Source organism: Athene cunicularia (genome assembly GCF_003259725.1).
Source record: "Athene cunicularia isolate RWA chromosome 28 unlocalized genomic scaffold, athCun1 chr28_part1, whole genome shotgun sequence".
NCBI lineage: Eukaryota > Metazoa > Chordata > Aves > Strigiformes > Strigidae > Athene > Athene cunicularia.
Window position 1 is genome coordinate 600,800 of NW_020799139.1, and position 21,778 is coordinate 622,577.

Consider the following 21,778-nt stretch of genomic DNA (forward strand, 5'->3'; position numbering starts at 1 on the left):
CACTTTAAGATTTATCTTTCATGGCACACCTTTTCCTCACTCAGATTTCCTTTCCAGCAAGGCCTTTTCTTGAAAAAAAAACTCCCATTTTCCCAGGAGCAGCTCTGGACGTTGTCTTGTTCCTGCCCTGGGTGTCTGCCCAGGGCCAGGCGCTCAGAGCTGGAGTGGAGCCCGCTCCATCAGCATTCACCACACAAGGAAGGGCAGGGAAAACTCCGCAGAAGCGGAGCAAATAAAAGCAGAGTGGGTGAGCGGGAAAACATCGTCTCTTAATTGAGCTGGGGGAGAAGAAGGAGTAGTGGTGATTACAAGGCTTGCAGATCTTTGTTTACGAGAGCCGCCTGCCTGCGATCTGTCTCCATCGGCCAGAAGCATCCAAGTTACCCTTGAGAGAGCGTCATGCCGGGAGGGACTGAACCAGAGCAACTCTGTGCAAAGCACGAGGGGTTCACGGCTGTGCACGCGCCGTTTCAATGCTGTTCCCAAAATGCTGCAAGTATTTTGGGGCAAAAAAAAAAAGCAGAGCACCGGGGCTTTTCCTCTCCAGCATGTTCCTTTGCTGCAGCCAGGGGCAGAATCACCGTGGAGTAGCGCAGAATAAAGCAGGGCTCGCTCTCGTATCCTAAATGCTGATCGTAAAGTTGGTCACATACGCCGCGGCATGCATGGATGGGGTAGAACAATGCGGAGTCACAGTTCATTTGCCACAGTGACAACCTGCATAAACAGAGTAAATCCAACACGTCTGAGACAGGAGAGACCCAGGGTGTCCGTGCAGGAGAGCTCAGCTGGATGTGCACGGGGGCTGTTTGACCAGGTCTCTGGACATCTGCTAACCACCCTGAGCTACTGCTCCAGCCCATTTTTTTTTTTTTTTTTTTTTTTTTTTACACTGGGATGAAATGCCTGGGCAGAAAGAGCGGGTCTGGGCAGGAGACCTCCGCTCCAAGTCCTCTAGCCATCTCCTGAGCAGGCAGCGATCAGTCTGGCGGGTGCTGCCCTGAGCACCCAGTTTCCCCTCAAGCTGCTCGCTCGGTGTGGGGCTGGGGTCCTCCGTGTGCCTGGGCTGACGCTGGCACCCGAGGGGATACTGGTTTTGCTGCTGCAGGTGGCCAGCACGTAGTGGGTGTGGGCTTGCTGTGACTTGCTGCTTTATTGCAAATAGCTTTGGCCATAGCTGCTGTGATAACAGTAAAAACCAAACCCCCCGAATCCCTTCCTGCTCCATCCTTTAGCTGGAGGATCTGCTGCTGGCAGAGGTTTTGCCAGCACCAGGTGCAAGGGGCTGCTGCAGGGGGTGCAACAAAACCCAGCTCTGATTTTTTTGTGTCTGTTTAACCTTTTCCTCCCTCTATTAATATTTATCCGTGGGACTCCCTCCCTTCCTAGGTAATCAAACTGAGGGTTGTTTTCCCATTTTGTGAGTGTTTTAACACTGGGAGAAGAGTCAGGAAGAGATCGCTGAAAGAAAAAGGCCTCCAGGTACTGGTATAAACTTCCAGGTGCCTCCCTTCTCCCCGTGCTGCTGCTGTTTGCCACAGGCTAGGAGATACAGGCAGCCCCACTGGGGTTCTTGTTTGGCATCGATTTGGGATATCACATAAGCGGAGGCCTCAGCATTTACCCCTGTGCTTGAGTTGAAGCCTGTGCTTAAGAAGACTCCTAGTCCTTTTGCTTCCTCCTCAGCATCTCCCTGATGAGGGCCTGAGAGTCCCGCCAGCCCCAGCTGCTTTGTCACACCGGACGGTCGAGCACCACACACTGCACGTCTCAGCACCGGTCACAGCTCCCTGGTGCATTCAGAGCCTTCATTAGGTTTCAGCGGAACCCCACGTTTGGCAAAGGTTTTACTACAGTGACCTCCTACACATCACAAACCACAAGTATCACCCCACTTTTCCAAAAAGAACCTGAAGGGATGGAAGAGAAGCTCTCTGTTGTCTTTCAGGTAAGCAAATTTAAATACGTAACTCTGTCTGACAGTTTCAATTATTATTCTTTTAACTGCGCTACAAGAGAGGAAAAAAAAAAAAGAGATTTATCACAAAAGATTATTTTGGGGGAAGGGGGGGAGGATGGGGGAACTCTAGAATGTTTTATTTATGGGAAAACTGAAAATTACCTTAATAAATTCCTTTACTAAGCTGTGTCAGCTACTAAAACATTGTTCTTTGTGGGTGAATAACTTTTAATTTGAGTGTTCTAGTATTCAGCAGAGTGAGGTAATGGATTAGCAATTGCCTGTATTGTAAATGTCATCTTGGCATAATTAGGGTGATTATTGTTAACCAGTGGAGTTTAGTATTTATCTGTCACTGGGTGAGAGAATATAACAAAGCCCCAATTAGTTATAAATGGTGGTGGGTGGTTGGAATGGAACACAGCCTCTGAAACGCTATTTTTGTTTTAAATTTGTTTCGGTGTTTATTTGGTTTTAACACCCGCATTAACGTGATCTCCGCCTGACAAGAGGGATGGCGAATCACATGCACATGTAGATGCCATGTGTGTCGGGGCAGGAGTTCCAGTTTACTGCACAAGGCAGGGCTTGCTGCCTGCCTTTCTGAAGCACGTCCGTGTCAACTGCCCTCCACTGTGCCCAGCTGGGAGTCCATGTGATCCCTCAATCTGTCCGGTATTGCAGGCTCAAGAAAGAGTAAAAAGGTGTAAGAAAAGCTTTTTTTTAACTGACTACATCTTGATTTTTCCCTTCTTGATCCACTCACCTCTGTCCCTTTGCTCTTGGAGACGTATTTGCCCTTCAGATAGGCCAAGTGAATGTTTGAGCGGTGGTGTCAGCCCCTGAGAAATGGGAGCAGAGAAGCAGGAGATGCTCACACCGGGAGAGAAGGGATGCTGTGTTGTTGGAGGACAGCAAACACTACTCCAGCTTAGAGCCATTTCTGACTGCAGTGCTTCTGCTAGCTCCAGTTCCCAAACGTTTGCACCCACTAATTGCAGTGCAGCTTAGGTGGCCTTTCCCCACGCAGCCGGGGAGCAGCAAATGCCGTCAGTAAGCGCCTGACTGGGCTGTGTCATCCTCTCTGATGGGCACCAGCATGCCCAGACTGAGCACCAACGTTTAAGTCTTAATTTCCGTTTAGGCTCCTCACTGCCCTGTTTCTGATGGGCAGATGGATACTTTAAGGGGAAGTGGCCTGGGTTCAGCTCTGCCAGGGAAGGGATGGAAAACCTCATTACAGGCAGCTATGGAGCAGTGTCCCCAGTGGAAACATCATCTCCTTTCCCCTGAGGGCCGTCAGCAGCTGGCTCAAGGCACCAGGGTTAATGTCCTTTGCAAATACTTATCCGGCCTTATAGAACCGGGGATATTGCTATCACTCACAGATATTTCAAATCCCTCCTCTTAATCCTGACAAGCTCTTGCCCTTAATAACTTCAGTGGGACTTTTGCCAGAGCAAAGACTGTCAAGTCAGATTCTCAAACGAAATGAAAAGAAAAGCAGGAAGGGAAGTTCAATGTGAGGGTTTTTTTTTTCCTTGATGCTTTTTATGGATGTTCATAGCTGGAAACTGGGTTTTTTTCCTTCTGATTATCTAAATGATGGATGAGTCAAACGTCCTGAGAAATGTTTCCAGATCCAGACATAAATGACAGAGGATGGACTGAGCAGAGCCATCAGGGGCTGAGAAAAGACAGAGAAAGAAAACTTAGAGAGCTGATAGGGAAATAAAAGACTCAGTGAGAAGAAAGAAAGATTTCAGAGGAAAGCAGGGATCATGTGCTTTATGAAGCTTACACATAGAAAGAGTTTATACATTTTTAATTAATGGATATTTAAGTACATTGTAATAACCAGTTGGTTTAGGCTATCTCAGACAACAGGTTGCTTGTGGCCACAGTGTATTAGGCGGCAGCTCTTTAAATCCTTTGGAAACCTTTCGCAGTGCTCACTCTCCCGTGACACAGATTATCTCGGCTTTCTTTAAAAATGAGAGGAATGTTTCCATACTCTCTCCGTGGCAGAAAACCTAGAAAACATGGAGCTGAGAGCCACAAAGCAAATAAAGATCCAGTTCTTGTTTTAAGACATTCTCTGATTGCTGGAGACATTTCTACTCTACAGAGGGAAGAGGCTTGATCGATGGTTCGCAGGGTTTAGGGCAAGTGATGCTGATAAGCGATGAGCTCTTGTCAGGATATGAGCCACGGGAGACAATGAGCAGCAAGAACAGAAGATTTGAGCTGCTCTTAGGAAGAACTGGCATTTTCCTGCATCTTTTAGAAGCAGGCACAAGATGCCACGGGATCTCTCCAGGCACCAGCTCAGAAACAGGACGGATCTTTCTCTGCCCAGCCTTGTCCAGCCCAGCACCACGAGAAGTTCGGCAAGCTAAAATCCCTCAGGGGAGCTAGTATCCCTCCAGGCCCAGCTTAACCCTGAATCATTTGTTTTCTCCCAGCATGCAGACACTCACCTTTTCACCCAGAGAAGGAACTGATCTCACCACCTGAAAATGTGCAACATCTCTGGGAGGATCCACCAGCCCGTGGCCGCAGCAGGGCACGACTGCAGCAGCCAGAGGCTTGCCAATAAAAGTAGGGTTGGACCTGGTTTTGGAGTGGGTGCAACCTGGATTTACTCCCCACAAGACTGCACAGGTACTGCTTCCATTGTAAACTATATAAAGCCTGTAAATACTCAGTAAGCCTAATTTAGATCCCGATTATACCTGAAACAAGCCCATAAATCCAATGTATTTTTTTGCAAATGCAGCCAAAGTTCTGCTATTATTTATTTAGATGCATCTGGGAGCTTACAAATTTGCAATGTATTTGCCAGCACAAATATTGTTCAAAAAAGCGTTTCCCCCCTTCTCTATAAATATTCTGCCTCCGGCCTTTGTGGGAAAAAAGATGTTTTGGCCAAAGTGGGAAAAAATAAAAATCTATAAGCATTTTATAGAACTCGTCAAATACAATTTTAGTTTAGTTTTACAGAGAAGCAGGACTTTCTATTCTCTTCAGCGTCTATGGGAAGGTCAATATTACTTCTATAAAACCTTCAGCAGCAAGGTTTTTTCATGGGTATGTCCACTTTCCATGGAAAGTCAATAGATACACTCAGAGCAATTCCTGAACAGAATAGGAGGGATCAAAAGGGAATTTTTGAGAGGTTGAGCTCGCTTATATGAACTGAAGCAGAGTCTAATTCCTTAAAGGCTTGATCAGCCCCTACTGAGAGATATGAAATTGCTCCAACAGAAACAGGACCCGACCTTCACCGAGAGACAAGCCAGGACCTGGAGGAGCCCCAACTGCTTAACACAGGCACAGACACGCCAGCAGCCACCTCCTCACCCTGCCTCGGTTTGGATTGCACTCAGTCCCTGGGAGAAAATAGAAATTCATCATAATGAACAGAGCGGGAGGCTTGGCTCAGTAGCACCATTTAACGCCTGTTAATCCCTCATCCCAATTTGCTCCAGTTTATTAGACATCCCTGGAAACAGGCGTGATGGAAATACCATGGAAACATGACAGCAAGTAGGGCCGTCAGTTCACCGCCTCGCCATCGATGGGTTCTTCAGGGAGAGCAGAGCTGGCATCACATGGGCACCTCCCTCTCCTCTTCCCAGCTTCATGTCAAGAGCATGAAGACATCCCCATGCTGCAGCCAAGAGGGGCACTTTTTCATCAGGTCTGGAGGGAAAATCAAGCCAGCCGTGTCCACAGATGTCAGCACCAACAATCCTTCCGTATTAACAGCAAAAATCCCAGTATGGGCAGAAAGGGGCAGATTATACTGGCTGAACTGAGGCTGCTCGCATCTGTAGACACCAGAGGGAAGTGTTACTTCCCTCCCCCCAGCCCTTATGCTTCAGCATTGCCACTCGGCTTGGATAATTTACTTTTAATAGTCTGGTTACAAATGAGATTGCAAAGGAAGCACGTGACTCAGAACAGGGATTTCTGAGTCAGAGTCTCATTTCCCCCTCATGCCTCCTAGGCCTCTAATAAACTACAAAGAGACATTAAGACAACACTAAGAACTCTTTATCTGCTGAGATTCAGGAACTGGTACAGTGAGCAGGCAATAATGGATTCCGGGTATTTGCTATACATCTCTGTAGCAGCAACCAAACAAGGGAGATGGGACGTTCAAGTGCTCAGGCCATGGACTGCCCGGATCCGGCGGTCAGCGGCGGATAGAAAGCAGGTGAGCAGTGGCTCAGGTTGGGTGAACACACCTTCCCCAGACAGTCTCTCAGGAGGCTTTCAGCCGTGCCCATGCCTCGTTCCCTGGGAAGCCAAAGGGGAATTAAGTAGCTGTGATCTGTGCTTCGAGACATCTTCGACGTCACCCCCCAACATGTACCGTGTCACTTGGGCCAGGTTAAACCGCAGCATGCAAATGGGAAAGGGGCCACATCCCACCTCTGCCTACAACGTCCCCGACTAACACCAGCTCAACAGACAACTGCAGGTAATGGGAGAATCAGGCCCAGGGAATCAATGGGCAAATGTCCCCCCAAGGCAAAGAAATCAATGCAAAAATCAAGCAGAGGTTAAAAACACATACACAGAACTAATTACAGAAAGAAAGCTACGCCTGGGGTGGATGAGAGCCCTTGATAAAGGAAATGGCTCCACCAGGTAAACGGAGCAGTTGGCCTCAATGGCTTGGGTTATTTATTTTATTTTTTCTTTCTTCATGTAGGTCAGATGTCTTCCCGAGGGGGGTTTCTCTTAACCTCCCTCTTAGGATCTCAATTACACACTCAACCCAGATTAACAACAACAACAGATAATAGAACAGTTAGAGCAAAAGAAACCTCAGAGGAAAACACAGTGCACTTAGACCAGAACAAATAGCAAAGGGTTCATGGGGAAAGGAAATCAATGTGGCTGATATTTATTACAGTGTTTATGGAGGGAGATGGGACTCAACCAGAGCCCATTTAGAGTTCTGTTCCACTTGGGTTTTGCCATAAACAAAAATAATGAGTTCAGCTCTTTATTACTGTTTTGTGCCCAGCACATTTTAATTAGGGTTAGGAAAAGAGACAGGTAGGGGGAAAAAAAAGACAAGAAAAAATAAAGAGAAAGAAAAGAGGTGAGAAAAATCTCCAGGTGATTCATAATTTAGTATCAGTTCTGTTCAGGCTTCTGTTGGATCTTCCAAAAGCAACATCCCCTTTCATTTGGATTGGATAGTTGCTGTTCAAACAGCCTTTTGATGCCACACATGAAGAGAAAACAAACAACCACGAGCAGGGAGGGGAAAAGGGGGGAAAAAGAAGAAGGCAAAGAACTGAATATGTATAGAATCTAACACAACACAGTGTCCCACACTGGGAGGCAAAGACCAGAGGTGGTGACTGTAATTCGGCACAAAATGGAACAAAGTAGACAAAGAAAGGGCACAGGAAAACCATGTTGTGAGTAATCAAATCCTCTTGGTTTCACCCACTCGCCTCCCAGCATACACCCGCACAGACACACTCGGAGCCAGGCAGCAGGGGTGCACAGGAACGTGTGTGCTCACCCACGCTTGCAGGGACATCACTGTGACCTCCGCGTGGGACTGCGCGGCCCTGAGGCCGTGGGGCACAGGAGCATGTGTCGTGCTGGCTGCGGGGAAGCTGTTTCTCTCTGCCCGCAAAGTCAAACGTGTGTGTGTGTGTGTGTGTGTGTGTGTTCAGGTGTCCGCAGTGATCCACAACATGTGTTCGCCCTGCTTGATCCATCCGGCTCCATGACTGACTGTGCTCGGACGTGGTGGGGATTGATAGCGTTGAGACCAGTCAAGGAATTTGAAATCTGATTTGAGGTGAGTCCTGCTTCAAGTATAGCTCAAAATCAAATTATTTTAGTTTTGGCAGGGAGGGGGAAGAGAAACAGAGTAGGTGAAATAATAGCTGCTGTCTACCTAAGATAAGCCAGGCAAGACAAAATATTAATTCTGATTCTGTTAGCACACCAAACAGAGAGTGACTAAATTCCATCCACCTGTCCAAATCAGAGAAAATTACTGTCACCAATGGTGCATAATTCAGAGGTGATAAATCATTAGAAAGAGTAATATTCCACTATTTGATGCCATTGATAATAAGCCTGTCTGGGAGAGGGAGATCCTATGAGTTAGTGACTCACATTTCTTTGCAAACAGAGGTGTGGGTGGGCTTTGAAGTTCTCTTAAGGTTCATGAGCCTCCCTGATAGTGGAGAACATTTCCAACCCAGCCTGCATGCTGACATCTCGTAACTCCCCATTGCACAAACCCAGCCCCAGAGTGAACTGAGCTGTCTCCTCCAGCTCACAGCTGGGTCCATCCACCTGCTCAGGGGGTGGATGGGATGAGTTCAGACCCAGAGGAGGCCTGAAAATAAAGCCCTGCTCTGCTCGCTCCCAGTTCTACCAGGGATGTGCCGTGTCATCTTGAGCAATCACTGTGGCTAGACACGTCCCCTTTCATATCAGATGGCTCATACAGGTGTCCTCGTTAACCTCATTAACTAATGAGCCAAACTGATCACACACGTCTGCTGATGAGACTCGCTTTGAGTCTTGGAGTGCGAGTATTTCTCCATTAGCCCATGGTAATTCCATCCGACACGATCAAAAGTCTCTTTCCAACATTTGCCAGCACAGCAAGGGTAAAAGGAGATTGAACTGGGCTCAGTGTTTGGAAAACTGAGGTGTTGCAGGTGAAACACAAGGAGTTCAAATCAGAAATGAGAGGGAACTATTCTCTGCTCTCCAAAATTAGTGCATTTCAGAAAGAGGACACAAACGGTTTATGGAGCATCCTCAGTTTGCCATTTTCCCCACGGCTCCAATCACTTTGGGCTACCCTGGAGGAGTTGGGACCGTAATCACTGCCAGACACAAAACAAAGACAGGAAAAGAATCTCCTGGTTTAGGGAACTAGGGAAACCTGTGGCTCAAGCTGTGTCTCTGCAGGAGCTGGAGAAAGCTGCAGCTTTCTGCAGCTACCTGGAGCTTAATTGCCACTTAAAGGAATTATCTTCTGCCTTTATCCCTAAGAAAAACAACTATTTGTACAGAGCAGACCGACAGATAGGGAAGCACGTTGGAAATTGCTTTGTAGACCTGCTTCCCCTCTTTCCCCCATGTTCAAAGTGAAAATATATAGAAACAAAATTCAATCAACAGCGACAGGAAGGAGAAGAGGTGCTGGGCAGAGCGTGAGCCTCCAGAAGCTGGAATAGGAGAGAACAGAAGCTTCCAAGCATCCCCGGTTCTTGTGTTCCTCCCCCAGGCACCCGCAGTTGGTCGTGGCACACGCTCCTGATGGACTGGCCCTGTGTCTTACCAAGGGCATCCTTCTTACATCATCTCTCAGGGTAGCTTTTGCTGCTTTTGCCATTACCGTAATTAAATGTTTTTAGGGAGTCCTCCCAGCATTTGAGAGCTCAATACCATCACTGGGATCCTGTCAGGAAGACTATTTCTTCTCTCCTTTAAAGAAAAAAAGGAAGCTCTTTTCTTTCATACATACCAGGAATAACTCCTTGCTGAAATGAGCTACTCGCTGTGGGAGAAAAGCACTGCACTGACAGGCTTGAAAACTGACAACTTACTATTAAAGTGCAAAAAAGTCACCTCCCCAGTGATGGTGGAGGCTTAGCAGCAGGAGACTCTTCTCTTCCAGCATCCTTTTGCTGTACTAAAAGCTTCAGAGGAAATTGTTGAACTGGGCAGGTCTAGCCTGATGTACCCAGAGCTTAAAGCTAGCTCTGGCTCAAACCCTGAATTGTTTTTTCTACCCTCTTCACTGCCATGCAGTCTTGCCTCATAACGTCATCTCCACGCTCCCTTCCGGAACATCTCTCTGAGTGCTTGGTACTGAGGCATCCAGGCCTCTTGACCAGGCTGCAGCAATCTGGAAGGATGCCCCACAGTGAGAATGGACTTCAGTGCTAAGGGCTAGATCAAGGCTCCAGTTATTCATCTTTTTTCTCCTTTTATTCCTAATGTTAGAGTCTCATTAGTCTATAGGTGGCTCTTCTTATCCAGAGCTTTATCCCATATCTACCTTATGTCCTTGCCTCTCTTTCTTCACCAAGCATCTATATACATCAATCCATGCACATGATCCGTTGCGTTCTCAGCATATGGCTTTCAAGCACTTGCTTTAAGAAACATTAAAATCACCTAAAATAATCCATAATCCCACACCACCACGTTCTCCAGTTCACAATCAAGAGCTATCACCAAAGGCTTTATATTTTAAAAAACTTACTGTGACTTTTTTCCCAATGAAATATTTTAATTCAAGCCATCCAGCATCACGTGCCCTGGGAGGCAGAGCAGACAGTGGGAAAGTCCTCAAGCTATCAGCATAAAAAGGGATTGACTGAAGGATGGCACTTGGTCAGGAAGATGTGATTTAGACATTCCCATCCCAAATAGGTAGGATTACAATTTGGAAAGAATCCATTTTTTTTTAGAAAATAACACATTTCCTGCAGTATCAATTCCCTGGTCAAAAAGCTTCGTACCTAGCAGACTCTTGCTTCCCTTTTCTTGTCCTTGGTCCTTCGTTCACGTATATCAGCATCTCTTTACAGAAGTCGAGATACCTCTGTGTATGTGAGCTAAAGATCTGGTCCAAGCCTCAGTCTATATTACAAACAGCTTTCAAAGAGATTCTTGGCAAATGAAGAAGGAAAATACAAGTCTTTTTGTACTCTGAAATTTCCCAGGAATAAAACAAATTCACAGTCAAAACTATTCAAATGTCGTTTCAGGAGATCAGGCATAGAATCTATTCATGCATTTGTTTTTAAACAGATGGAGTTTGCAAATTTACTTTGGGCTTATAGGTTAAATTGTTCTTTTGCCATTGTGGCCAAACCTAATTTCTGACATAAGACCCAGCTCTGTGTTCCTAAGAGTCTCCATGCTGAAACGGAGAGGATTCTGCCCAACATAGATAGGGTTTAATTAGAAGAATAACTTAATAAGATTCTTATCAAGGTTGTACCAGCTATTGAAGCCAGGTTACACACATATTTGAGTAAGTCAGGCATATACCCACCAAAAATCACTCGATTTTTCAGAATACAAGATGAGAATTAAGCGTAGGGTCTCACATCCATACTGGCACAGAGCAGTGCCCTACCCTAGGGAAAGCTCTGCTGGAACCAGTGTGACAGTGAAGCTCTTCACAGCACAGTCCAGCCCACAGCATTTCTAGCTAAAGGCTGAAGCTACAAGCTTGAGCCTGATTCCCCACTGTACAGCGTGAACAGTAAATTACAATTATTCCCACTTTTAAGGTCCTTGCCTAAAGAGTTTTATTCCTATAAAAGCAAATAACTGCCCCCCATCTTCTTGTATTGCTGGAGCAGAAAATATCTCTGCAATTGTGATTCTCCCCTGGCTGTATTTGGTGGTCCTATTACACCCACCGCAATATAGGCTTTATTCTCACGCGCACTAGGATCATTTACAGGCAGTGAGTAAAGAGCAGTGATGCTGCTGAGACTCTCCAAGGAGCTTGGCAAATTGACTTTAGCTGGTTCACTAGGATTACATGCGCTTTGCAGTCCAGCGCTGCCCACGACTGCGGATGGTGCATTCTCACAGAGAGCTGGGATAGGGCTGGGACTCACTTACTCCTCATTTCTGCTTTCTCTTTGCTTCCAACTTCGCACATGTCAGCTTCACCGACATGGAGGAAATAAGCCTGTGGTACATGGCAAACAGAGTGAGAAATGAGTAAGCTGGAGCTTTTGTTTGTGTATCAACAATGCAACTGTCAGGTGCATCCTGGCTGCAGGCAGTTATTCCAGGTGATGCTGTAAAGAACAGAAACAAGATAGCAAGGCATCGTGTGCCACGTAGTGCCACTGCAGTGCCAGCAAGCTCGCAAATTAAGCACAGCTGACCTGCAGGAATAAGCCTAAGCAAGAGTAAGCCATAATAATCGCAGCTCTTTGAAAGCCTCTGTTTCATTAGAGAGACTTAAATAGCTTTATAAAATCAGGACAGTATTTATTATAACAATTTACAGATGGGAAGACAAAGACTCTGAGAGGTAGTGGCTGGCACGTTCAGATGCTGGTCGAGATCTGTGTGCCCTTTGTCGTTCAAGATCCAGCAAAGGGTGATCGTGCGTGTCTCGGGCTGAACATCTGCACGTTAAGGCAACCATGGACAGGGGCCACTTGTAAGAATCTTTCCCAGAGAATTTCCTGAGGATCCCACAGAAAATCAGTGGCAAAGAGAAACAAGGGTTGCTGACCACATCGCTCCCCTGGCTCTTCCCCCCAGGAGACGGGCTGCAGGCCAGGCTCTGTGGTATTCAGACATCGGGCTCTAGCCAGAACCTTGAAAGAAGGGCGTCCAGGCACACAGTTATCCAACTTTCAGAAAACTCTTTTACCTTTGAAACACTCTCCACCCCTGTTATTACCATGTTTGCCTGGTTACCAGCAAGATCTGTATTTGAATAATGGCTTTGCCCCTCCCTGAATCCCATTGACTTAGGGCTTTAGTTTGTTTGCATGTCGTCTTCTCCTCCTCTTGTTTTAATTAAGATATATTTTACTAATTATCCAAAGAGAAACATGAACACAGATTAAAAACGGAATTATGTAAGAAGTTGGGGTGACTGAAATTCAAGGGACGGGGCTGAGGGAGCTGTGCCCTTACTCAGACATTGTGCTTTTCCAGTGACTTTCACCCAGGGAGGCAAATTTGCTGCTCAGACATTAATTAACCCTCTCACTTGCCCCACGAAGCGACGGGCTCCCAAGGCCAGCTGCACGGTGGCACGGAGAAGTGCAGTAACTTGCCTGCGGGAAGGGAGCATGACACAATTTCCTATTAGAGCCATTAGGGAGGGTTATGGCTCCATTCTGACCATCTGACTGAACACAGCAAGAGTGGAAATATGACATTATTTTGCTTATCTACTGAAAGGTCTCCCGTGCATCCTAGGAAATAACTGGCCCTGACCACTGCCAGCGTGGATGGCAATGAATCTGACGTACTTTGGGGAAATCAGAATAGTTGTTGCTAAGGTCTGTCCTCCCGTGAGCTCAATCCTACTGCCCTACATTGTGAACACAGGGGAACAAGAGCAAGTTTAACTGACTCCAAAACCAAGCTCAACACTTCAAATTCATCATTTAGATTCTGAAAACACTAGCGAGAGCAGGGCTCACTTGTTGACGTCTGTTTGCAGGGGTTTATTTGTTTGAAAAGGCTAATCAGCTATCAGGATGCAGAGGCAATTGCTTAAATGTGAAGGAAAAGGAAGAAATTGTTCAAAGCTATTCAGATGAGGTAGCATGGTTTGCTTTTTGATGTCGGTGTGCAGCCAACTGACAAATGCTGAGCCACAGTCTGGTGTAAATCCAGATGAATTCCATTAGAATCAACAGACTCGCTTCCAATTTATTCTGATGTAACAGAGAGCATGGTATTTCCATTTAGATTTACATTAGATTTGTTTCCTGTTTTCCATAATTCAGTCAGTTTCCATTGTGTACAAAAACAGCCTGGGCCAGATCTTGATTTCATTTGCATTGGATGAAAACAGTTGTTTCAAATGGAGCTACACTGGATCTATAATTGCATAAATGGGAGCAGAATCTGATCTATTCCAAGTGAGAATTTCCCAGGGCGTTGCCATGGGTGTGAGAACACCCTTGCCACGGTGAAGTGATCAGGTGCTTTGCCATTGATTTCAATGGAGAATTTTCATCTAAATCCTGGACTGGAGCCTTGAGCTTGACAGCTGCTGCTTCACACACCCAAGTTAGAGAAGCCCCTTTTTCCTTCAGAAGATGAGCTAACGAGCCAACACCTCCACCATCTCATGATCTAACATACAAACACCACGCGCTGGCTTGGAAGAAAGTCAGGAATGGAAGGAGCTCAGCCGTGCTTGGCAGAAGTCTTCCTCCAAAGATATAATGGCCCTGATAGATTTCATTTGTCACACACATTGCTTATAACCCAAGTTCTCCATGATGCCTTTAGCTTCCTACAGAGCTTTCTCCCTCGAGGCCCTCCCGACTCCCCTTGTTCAGTTGTAATCGGAAACATTAGGAGCAGTACAATGATTCTCTGGCAGATGAGGCTGGCTGTTTTGGTAGCCACCCTGCTAGCAATAGATTGGGTTATTATTAATAACTAATAAGAAGGTTATTTCCAGCAACATGCGCAATCAAATGGATTTACTCCTCCCCATTGAAGCTGCTTATTTCACTGCTAGCGGGAAAATAAGGCCATTTAGAGTCATTTATGGTGGTTGCAAAAGCTTTTCTGAGTAGATATGCAAGCCATGTCGCCACAGCTTCTAGGAGGACTTTGAACTCAGCTCATCCATCTGGCTCCACAACGTCTCACTCCTGTTCCTTGCTGTCCTCTAGAAGGCACCACTTCAGCGGGCTGTGAACAGGCATTGCTCTCAGACTGGATCTTACAGGTCCGGTACAAGCTCAGCTAACCCTTCAAACACTGGCCTGCTGACTGCCAGCTATAACTCTTTCGAAGAATGGATATTCCACCGCAGTTCTCAAGGATGAATTTTGCTATGAAAACATGCCATTCGATTCTTTGTTACCCAGGGCCTGGGGAAGTGCAAAGCTGATATAAAAAAAAAAATAAAAAAAAAAAAAAAAAAAAGCAGCTCTATCAGCAGCATATCGCTTCACATCGATATGGCTTGCCATCTGAAATGAAGACATACCTCTTCCATTTGCAGGACTCCTGTGTGTTTAATTCCACAATAACAGATTTAAATATTTCTCTTAATTTACAACATTTAGTACCAAGCACAGGAAGACAACAATGACAGGAACAACCGCAACGACACCAATGACAACACCGTGCTTACAGGGCTATCAGTATTAGGAGCGCATTATGGGGCAGATTGAAATTTCAGCATCTCTACGCTTCTCTCACCACGTCTTCTCAGCCCTGTGCAGAGAGACTGGAAATTACCCCATGGGTTTGGCCTGCAGTATATAAAACAGAGCCTTGAAAAAACAAGGCAATCATCAAATTTCCAGTGTAGGCGGCAATCTGTCTGTTAGGTTTGCACACATACACATTATCAGGGCCCGTGAGTGCCTAAAGGCAGTCTTACACAGAGCAGCTCAGCAGCTTGTGCCTATAAAACACAAAGGCACACCAGGTTCTCTTCTGTCTGATGCTTCACAGCGAGCAGTAACTGAGCGGGACCCATCACGCAATAACAAAGGCTGACATAAATACTTATTTGTGATTTTGTTCCCCGTGGTTTTTATTCCACTGTGCAATTTGCATTACAACTGGATCCTAATTGTCCATTTTAGCAGGCAAAGAGCAATCTGATACAGATTATAATACACGAGGTAAAGCAGCAACTTCACAAAAATAGGTGCTACCAGCCAAAGACAGCCTTCCTGTCTCCCAGCGTTTTGACACCAGATGATTAAGCAACTGGGTAGCGCTGCCTGGAATTAACATGAGCTCCAAAAAAAAAAACCAGGACAGTGGGAGCCTGCTTAACCAAAGCAAAAGCGCCAGAAACCCTTTTACTGGAGCTACCTGATAGCCCTGAGTGTCTGAGGCGATGGAGCCCTGAAAGCATTTTTGAGGTGACACTGTCCACGCTGAAGTGACATGGCAGTGGCCTGAGGACGGGAGCCCTGCAAAGCACCACTGGTCCCACAGTGTTGCTGGGATCTCCTAGCACATTTGGCCTCAGCCACCTGTCTGAGGTAGCACGACAGAGCTGCAGGAAGCAGCGTGTGGCCCTGAGAAGAAAGCCATGTGGCTGGAAACCAGGAACACCTGTAAGGAGAGCACTTCCAGCCGGCCTGACTACGAGAAGCTAACATGGCACAGCTGCCCTGTGCCAGAGAGCTCCTGCGAGGAAATGCGGTGCAGCTGCCATGGATTGGAGAGTGTGTGCAAGTGCTTCTGAGGGAGGGAAATCCATAATGAAACAGCCTCAAAGGGGACGTGACATAACCTGCTCGAGACCCTGAGAGCTCAGCCAGCGCAGCCACTGTGTTGAATTCTCCTGTATATGAAAAAACTTCTGTATTCCCAGGGCTGCTAGTGCAGACTCATTGATTAGAAGGCAGGGCAGGAAATTAAATGAGGCAGGTGAATTAAAGCCAGACTTCACAGGCTGCATCTGTTCCTCTATTCCCTCTGGGTACAACACTGATGTAACTTTAAAAAGTAAATTTAGTGCTGAGGAAAGCTGCCAGGCTGATGGCCCTGTAAACTGAAGCACTTGATGCATCCACGACTCGGGTACAGGAGAAGTACAGAAGAGCTGCTGAAACGTGCCTCAGCCTGAGCTGCCTGGCCGGAGCACGGCAGCTGGCAGAGGTGACCTGCCTGGGCTTGTCTTCTGCTCGTGAAGCTCAGGAGAAGGAGCTGCCTGGGAAGGCCTGGCTGCAGCTCCAAGGTCGAGTTGAATGCAGAAGTGAACAGCAGTGCTTTTGGTAATCCTGTCTGTGGAGCCCATGAATAGCAGGATCCCAAGGATAAACACTCCCAACCAGAAGAAATCCCATCCGTGGTGCAGCGTACGAAGTTGTGAGTGTCTTCATCTTGTGATACGCCCAGGCTGGCACACAGACAGGGGCTGGCACGCAGACAAAACCTTACGCACCTTTCCGCTTTGGTCCTTGGTCTTGTCCACACCTGTGTTCACAGAGAACAAGGGAACATCCACTTCAGGGCAGTTTGTACTATCAGCATCTTTCCTGGTATTCTGAACATACAACAAGACCCTGAACTCTGCAGTCTGAAGAGCCTGGCTGAGTTTTGATGGACCTAGACAAGCGAGGAGAGACAGAACATCTCAAACAATTGAGACCTATTTTGCCACCTAAGTGTGTGTTCAGAAGAGGATTCAAAGTATGCCTCTGCCCATTTGGAGACCTGACCTTCTTGGCCAGACTCAGGTAAACCCTAAATGTCTAAATTACATCATACAAAGTGGGTGTTACCTCTTCTGTGAGCAGTTGAATGATGTGCTCCCAGCGTTTAGCAAGCATTAAGGATGTCTGAAACTTAAAAAGTGAGAGACAGCGTGGGGAGGACAGGCAGTAGAAGAGACAATGTAGAACGAACGAGTAAAAGAGGTTGTTCCACTGCCTTCCCAGGCCCCTCATCACTGGAGGGCTGCACAGTCCTATCTGCAAAGCATTCAAAATCTCTCCAAGGTAAACAACATAATGAACAGTCAAAGAAAGAAAGAAAACTGTCAGCTCGTGTTCTGCAGAGTGTAGCCTCTTTTCTTGTACATCTTGCATTGGATTATGGCATAAAGGGGGAAAAAAACAAAAATACCTCAAATAGATCCAGTTAGTTTTACCTCTTTTCATGCTGTACCTGTGGCTGTTTCCAGGTGGTTTGCTTTTTTTTTTTTTTTTCCCTTTTTTTTTTTTTTTTTCCTCCTTCTTTTTCCCATGTGATAAGATCCATCATTTGAAGGACAGCAACCAAACCAGCTCTTCCTGCTCTGCAGAAAGACAGCAACTGCACTTAGAATAAAAGATTGTCAGGCAGATTTGAAGTGTCAATCAAAGCCTATCTCTGAAAAAAACATTAGTCCAGGCAGCTCCCCACACCACCACAGTTAATTTACTCTTTCCAGATATTCCCCTGAACTGAAAAAAAAAAAAAAAAAGCCTGCCAGAGCTGACCAGAGCTGCCAGCTACAGGCATGAGGTGTTAGAATAGATACTGGACCTAATTCAACTCGGGTCACTTTGCCTTTTGCAGAGCAAAAGACTGTGATTATCAGGTCCAGAGAAGTAAATACTGGTCTGCCAGGTTTTGTGGGGCAAACTGTACCTTTTACTAGAAGAGGGGCGTAGATTTAAGACTTTATTGCTGAGTGTGTCCCATCTTCAGTGGCACACCTCCACTTTAATATTATTATTATCATTTACATTATTATTTATGGCCGCACCTAGGACTGCACAAGGCACTTTCCAAGCACTCAGAAAGTACTGGCTCTGCTCCAAGAAACTCATTACTTCAGGACAGACAGACGCGCAGAGGCGCCGCGTGGTCAAGTGGCAGAAACGCTGACCCAACAGCACCAGCACTCTCCACTGCGCCTAGCTTGTCGGTTGACCTTGGAAAAAACACATTCCTTCTTCCCATGCTTAGTCCCATCCCACTTTTTGTCCATCTCAGTTGCTTGGACAGAAGAATCTTTAGCTGTGACTATGTTCGTGTCTTTGTCTGTCTTGGAATCCCTTTCTGTGCAAAGTCTGAGAAAAAAAAAAAAAAAAAAAAAGAAAAATAGAAACTCCATTTTCCATAGCGTTTCTTCAAATGCTTTTGTTTGAAGAAATAATTAAGAAATAAACAGATATTTTCTCATTGCCAAACAAGTCCAGAAAGGCATGGTTTTCATTTGAAGAACAGAAAATGCAGGTTTGGGGGGTTTGTCAAGATAGTTGCCAGTCATTGAAATTTTCTGGGGAAAGTACTGTAGTGGTTGCAGAAACATCCATTTTGTCCTGAAAATAAGTTTGAACCTAAAAATCAAGTTGTTCTGTGAACAGGGAAACTGGTGAAACCCGTTCTCCTGATTTGTGTATTACAACTGCTCTTGATTTCTTCCTTTCTCGGTGCTCCCAACTCACTGTATTATCCCCAGGGCACCATGACTCCCTCCGGACCTCCCCGGCAAAGGCCTCATCTCCTCCAACAGCATCTTGCTCTGCAGACCAGGGGCAGCAAGTGCAGGAGCTGGTCTGAAGCCAGGCAGGTACTGACTGACCAGCCAGAATCTAAATGCCAGCTGGTCACCTGGCTGCTGCATCTCAAAATAGATAGGGAGCAAGAGGTGTAATTACCTTCCCTTCAGTAGGATATTAACTTAAATGTCTCTCTTCCATCCAGCTGCTTTTTCATGAAAATTGCAGAAATCTCGAGCCTGTGAGACTCTCTTTCCATCAAACTGGGCTGAATCAGGTCAGCTGGTTCAGAGGTTATCAGAGCAGGGGGACTGGCACGCAGACGGAAGAACAACACAAGGAGGCTCGTTGTCTTAGAAGCAGTGGCTCAAAGGTAAGGCAGTTTGGGTGTAACAGTGGGTCCCTAATGTCAGGTGAGGCAGTTGCTGTAACAGCGACCAACCAGTCTCTGTCCTTTGGATACACGAGGCCGTTAAGCTGCAGGACTGGCCATAGTGTGCTTACTGGCCCTACAGAGCCTTCGACCTAGAAATGAGGGCCCTGCTGTACAGGAACTTCTCAGGAGCCCAGACAGTCCCTACCCCGAATCACAGTTGGATGGACAAAGAGTAGAAGAAAGGGAAGAATAAATTATCTCAGATTTACAGGAAAACAAATGCCAAGATCAGCAACTTACTGAGGAATCCCGTGCGAGAGTCGGAAGGAGGTTCAGATGTCCAGTGTCCCCATCTAGGGCCCTAAGCAAAGTCCACCTCAGCTCCTTCTTGCTTCATCACCCAGGCAGAAGTCACCCTTTCATGGGCATTTCCCACCGATTCACTGCCCTCGGGAGCTGAATCAGCCTTACCCACGCTTCTCCTTTGGCAGCTGAGACCACATGGCACGCTGATGAGGAAACGTTACTTGTTGTTTTGTTTGGGTTAATTATTCATGGGCACCATGCTGAAAACACTCGGAGCTGCTTTCTGAACAGTCCTTGAGCTGGCGTGCGGGGAAGGACTTACCAAACACTGGTGGCCAGGCTGCCTTTCCACGGCCAAGCTCTCTTCCATCTGCTTCCCTTCAGCCCTTGTCACACTCCCCGTCTCTCATGGCTTTGGCTGTGCTCTTTGGCATTATCTGAATAAGAAAGAGGCAAATACTTGGAGCACTGTAGATGTGAAATCAAAAATGGCATTTGACCAAGGAGGCGCTGACCCTGGTGTGGGGAGAGTATAAACCTGATCCTCTAACTGTTTTCTTTCTTTCAGTTACACTATATAGCTGAGGATAAGCCACTTGCAGGGTTTCAGACTCGTTTATCCTTCTGCAAAAGATGCCTTTGCCCTCCTTCAGATAATCTGCAACTGTCTGGAAGCCTTTTTCCCATAAGCATGTCTCTCCCTCTTCAGTGCGTGCTCCTGGAAATCCATTTGTCATCTTAGAACACGGGCAGCCTGTAGCTTTAGGAGCACTTTGAGGATGTTTATAGTAAGATAGAGCTTGAATTGCTCTAGACGTGCTCACCCCCATGCATTAGCACTAAACGGTAGTTTTCTGAGATTATGATTCCATAAATACTTTCTGATAGGAGTACAGACCCTGCGTAAAAGGCTTAAGCTTAGCAAAAGGAGGATTGCTTTCTTAGTTACTCTTCTGAAGGCCCTTAGAAATCATCTAGGGCTACCCTCCGGGGTCTCCAGAACAGAGCCTGAAGCTGTTGCAGGTTTCTAGGGGTACCTCTTCAGGGCTAGCATTTGCTTAGAGAGCTCATTACCATGCCTTGGACTGCAACCAAGATACTCATGGCCCATAGGCAGCAGCTCTGCCAGGCAGCCACCCCACCCAGCCGAGCTGGTGAGTGCAGGGCTGACTCCTGTGAATTGCTCTTTGCAGTGATGCAGCCAAGAAACCGAGTCTGTCCTGCAAACTTTTCATCAGGACTTAGAGAAGTTCAGAGTTCACGGGGTGGGGTTTTTTGTTGGGTCCTAGCAAAGGACACTACAAGTCAACTGATAGCAATTGCTGGTTGGGTTTTCTGCAAACCCCAGAACAGGATTCATATTTCAGCACTTGCTTCCTCACTTGACATTTCAGGGGATTGTAACAGCCAAGGATTTGCTGTGAGCCCACCCTGTAGCACATCTGCCTCATAAAACATCAGGACACAGGAAAACGTAGTTATCCCAACTGGGCAAAATCCTCACAGGGTATAAATCAGCACAAATACAGAGCAGTCCAGGAAGCTGTGCCGTATCACACCAGAAGAGAACGTTGTTTAGAATATACTTTCCATTCATTAATTCTTCGCCTAGAGTCAAGACAAGACCCCCATGGGACACATTAGCTGTTTCATCTACTGCAATCCTATGCAACTGCACAGAGGAGGGATTCAGATCCTATGGACCATGCTCTCCGCTGATGCAACCCTCTGCTTCTGTTAAATGAGCTTCTTGGGCTGAACAGTAAGTCACTGAGCTAAATGCAGGGGTAATTTTCTGGCCTCTACGCTGCAAGAGGTCAGCAGAGGTAACTGCACCGGTGCTTTCGGAACTTAAAAATCACTTAACTGATTTCAAGGAGTTTATACCAACAGAGAGCTTGGCCTGTGAGTAATACACATAAATACTACCTTCAGCCACAGAGATGAAGTCAGACCCCCACCTGGCTGTTGCCTAAGTAACGCATCTCTAGGAGGATATTTTTTTAAGCCAGTGTTATTTATCCAGTAGATGGAAGCAGGCCTGTTAAGGCCATACCAGGTCAACATATGTCTAAGCATGTGCTGAAGAACTTAATTAGTTCTCCCTGAGAAGAGAGACTCCCCGTGCTATTTAAAGGATCGTTATCCTACTGTGAGATGCCTTGGAGCCTGCTGCTAGGCCTAAACTTAACAGGGCAAGTCTGTAGTAGTTGGATGGGAGCAAAAAGTCTCCCCTCCATGCTGAGGAGTAATTGCTGAGCAACCCCAGGAGCTGGAAGGTCAGTGCGAGGTGCAGGCATCACAAAATCACATTGAAACCCAGTGTAAGGGACTTAATTCATGTCTGGGCTGTAATGTCAGCTTTCTATGCAGGGTCAAACTGTGTAGATCCCATTATTTTTCTGGTTTCTCTTTGTACAGATCCAACAT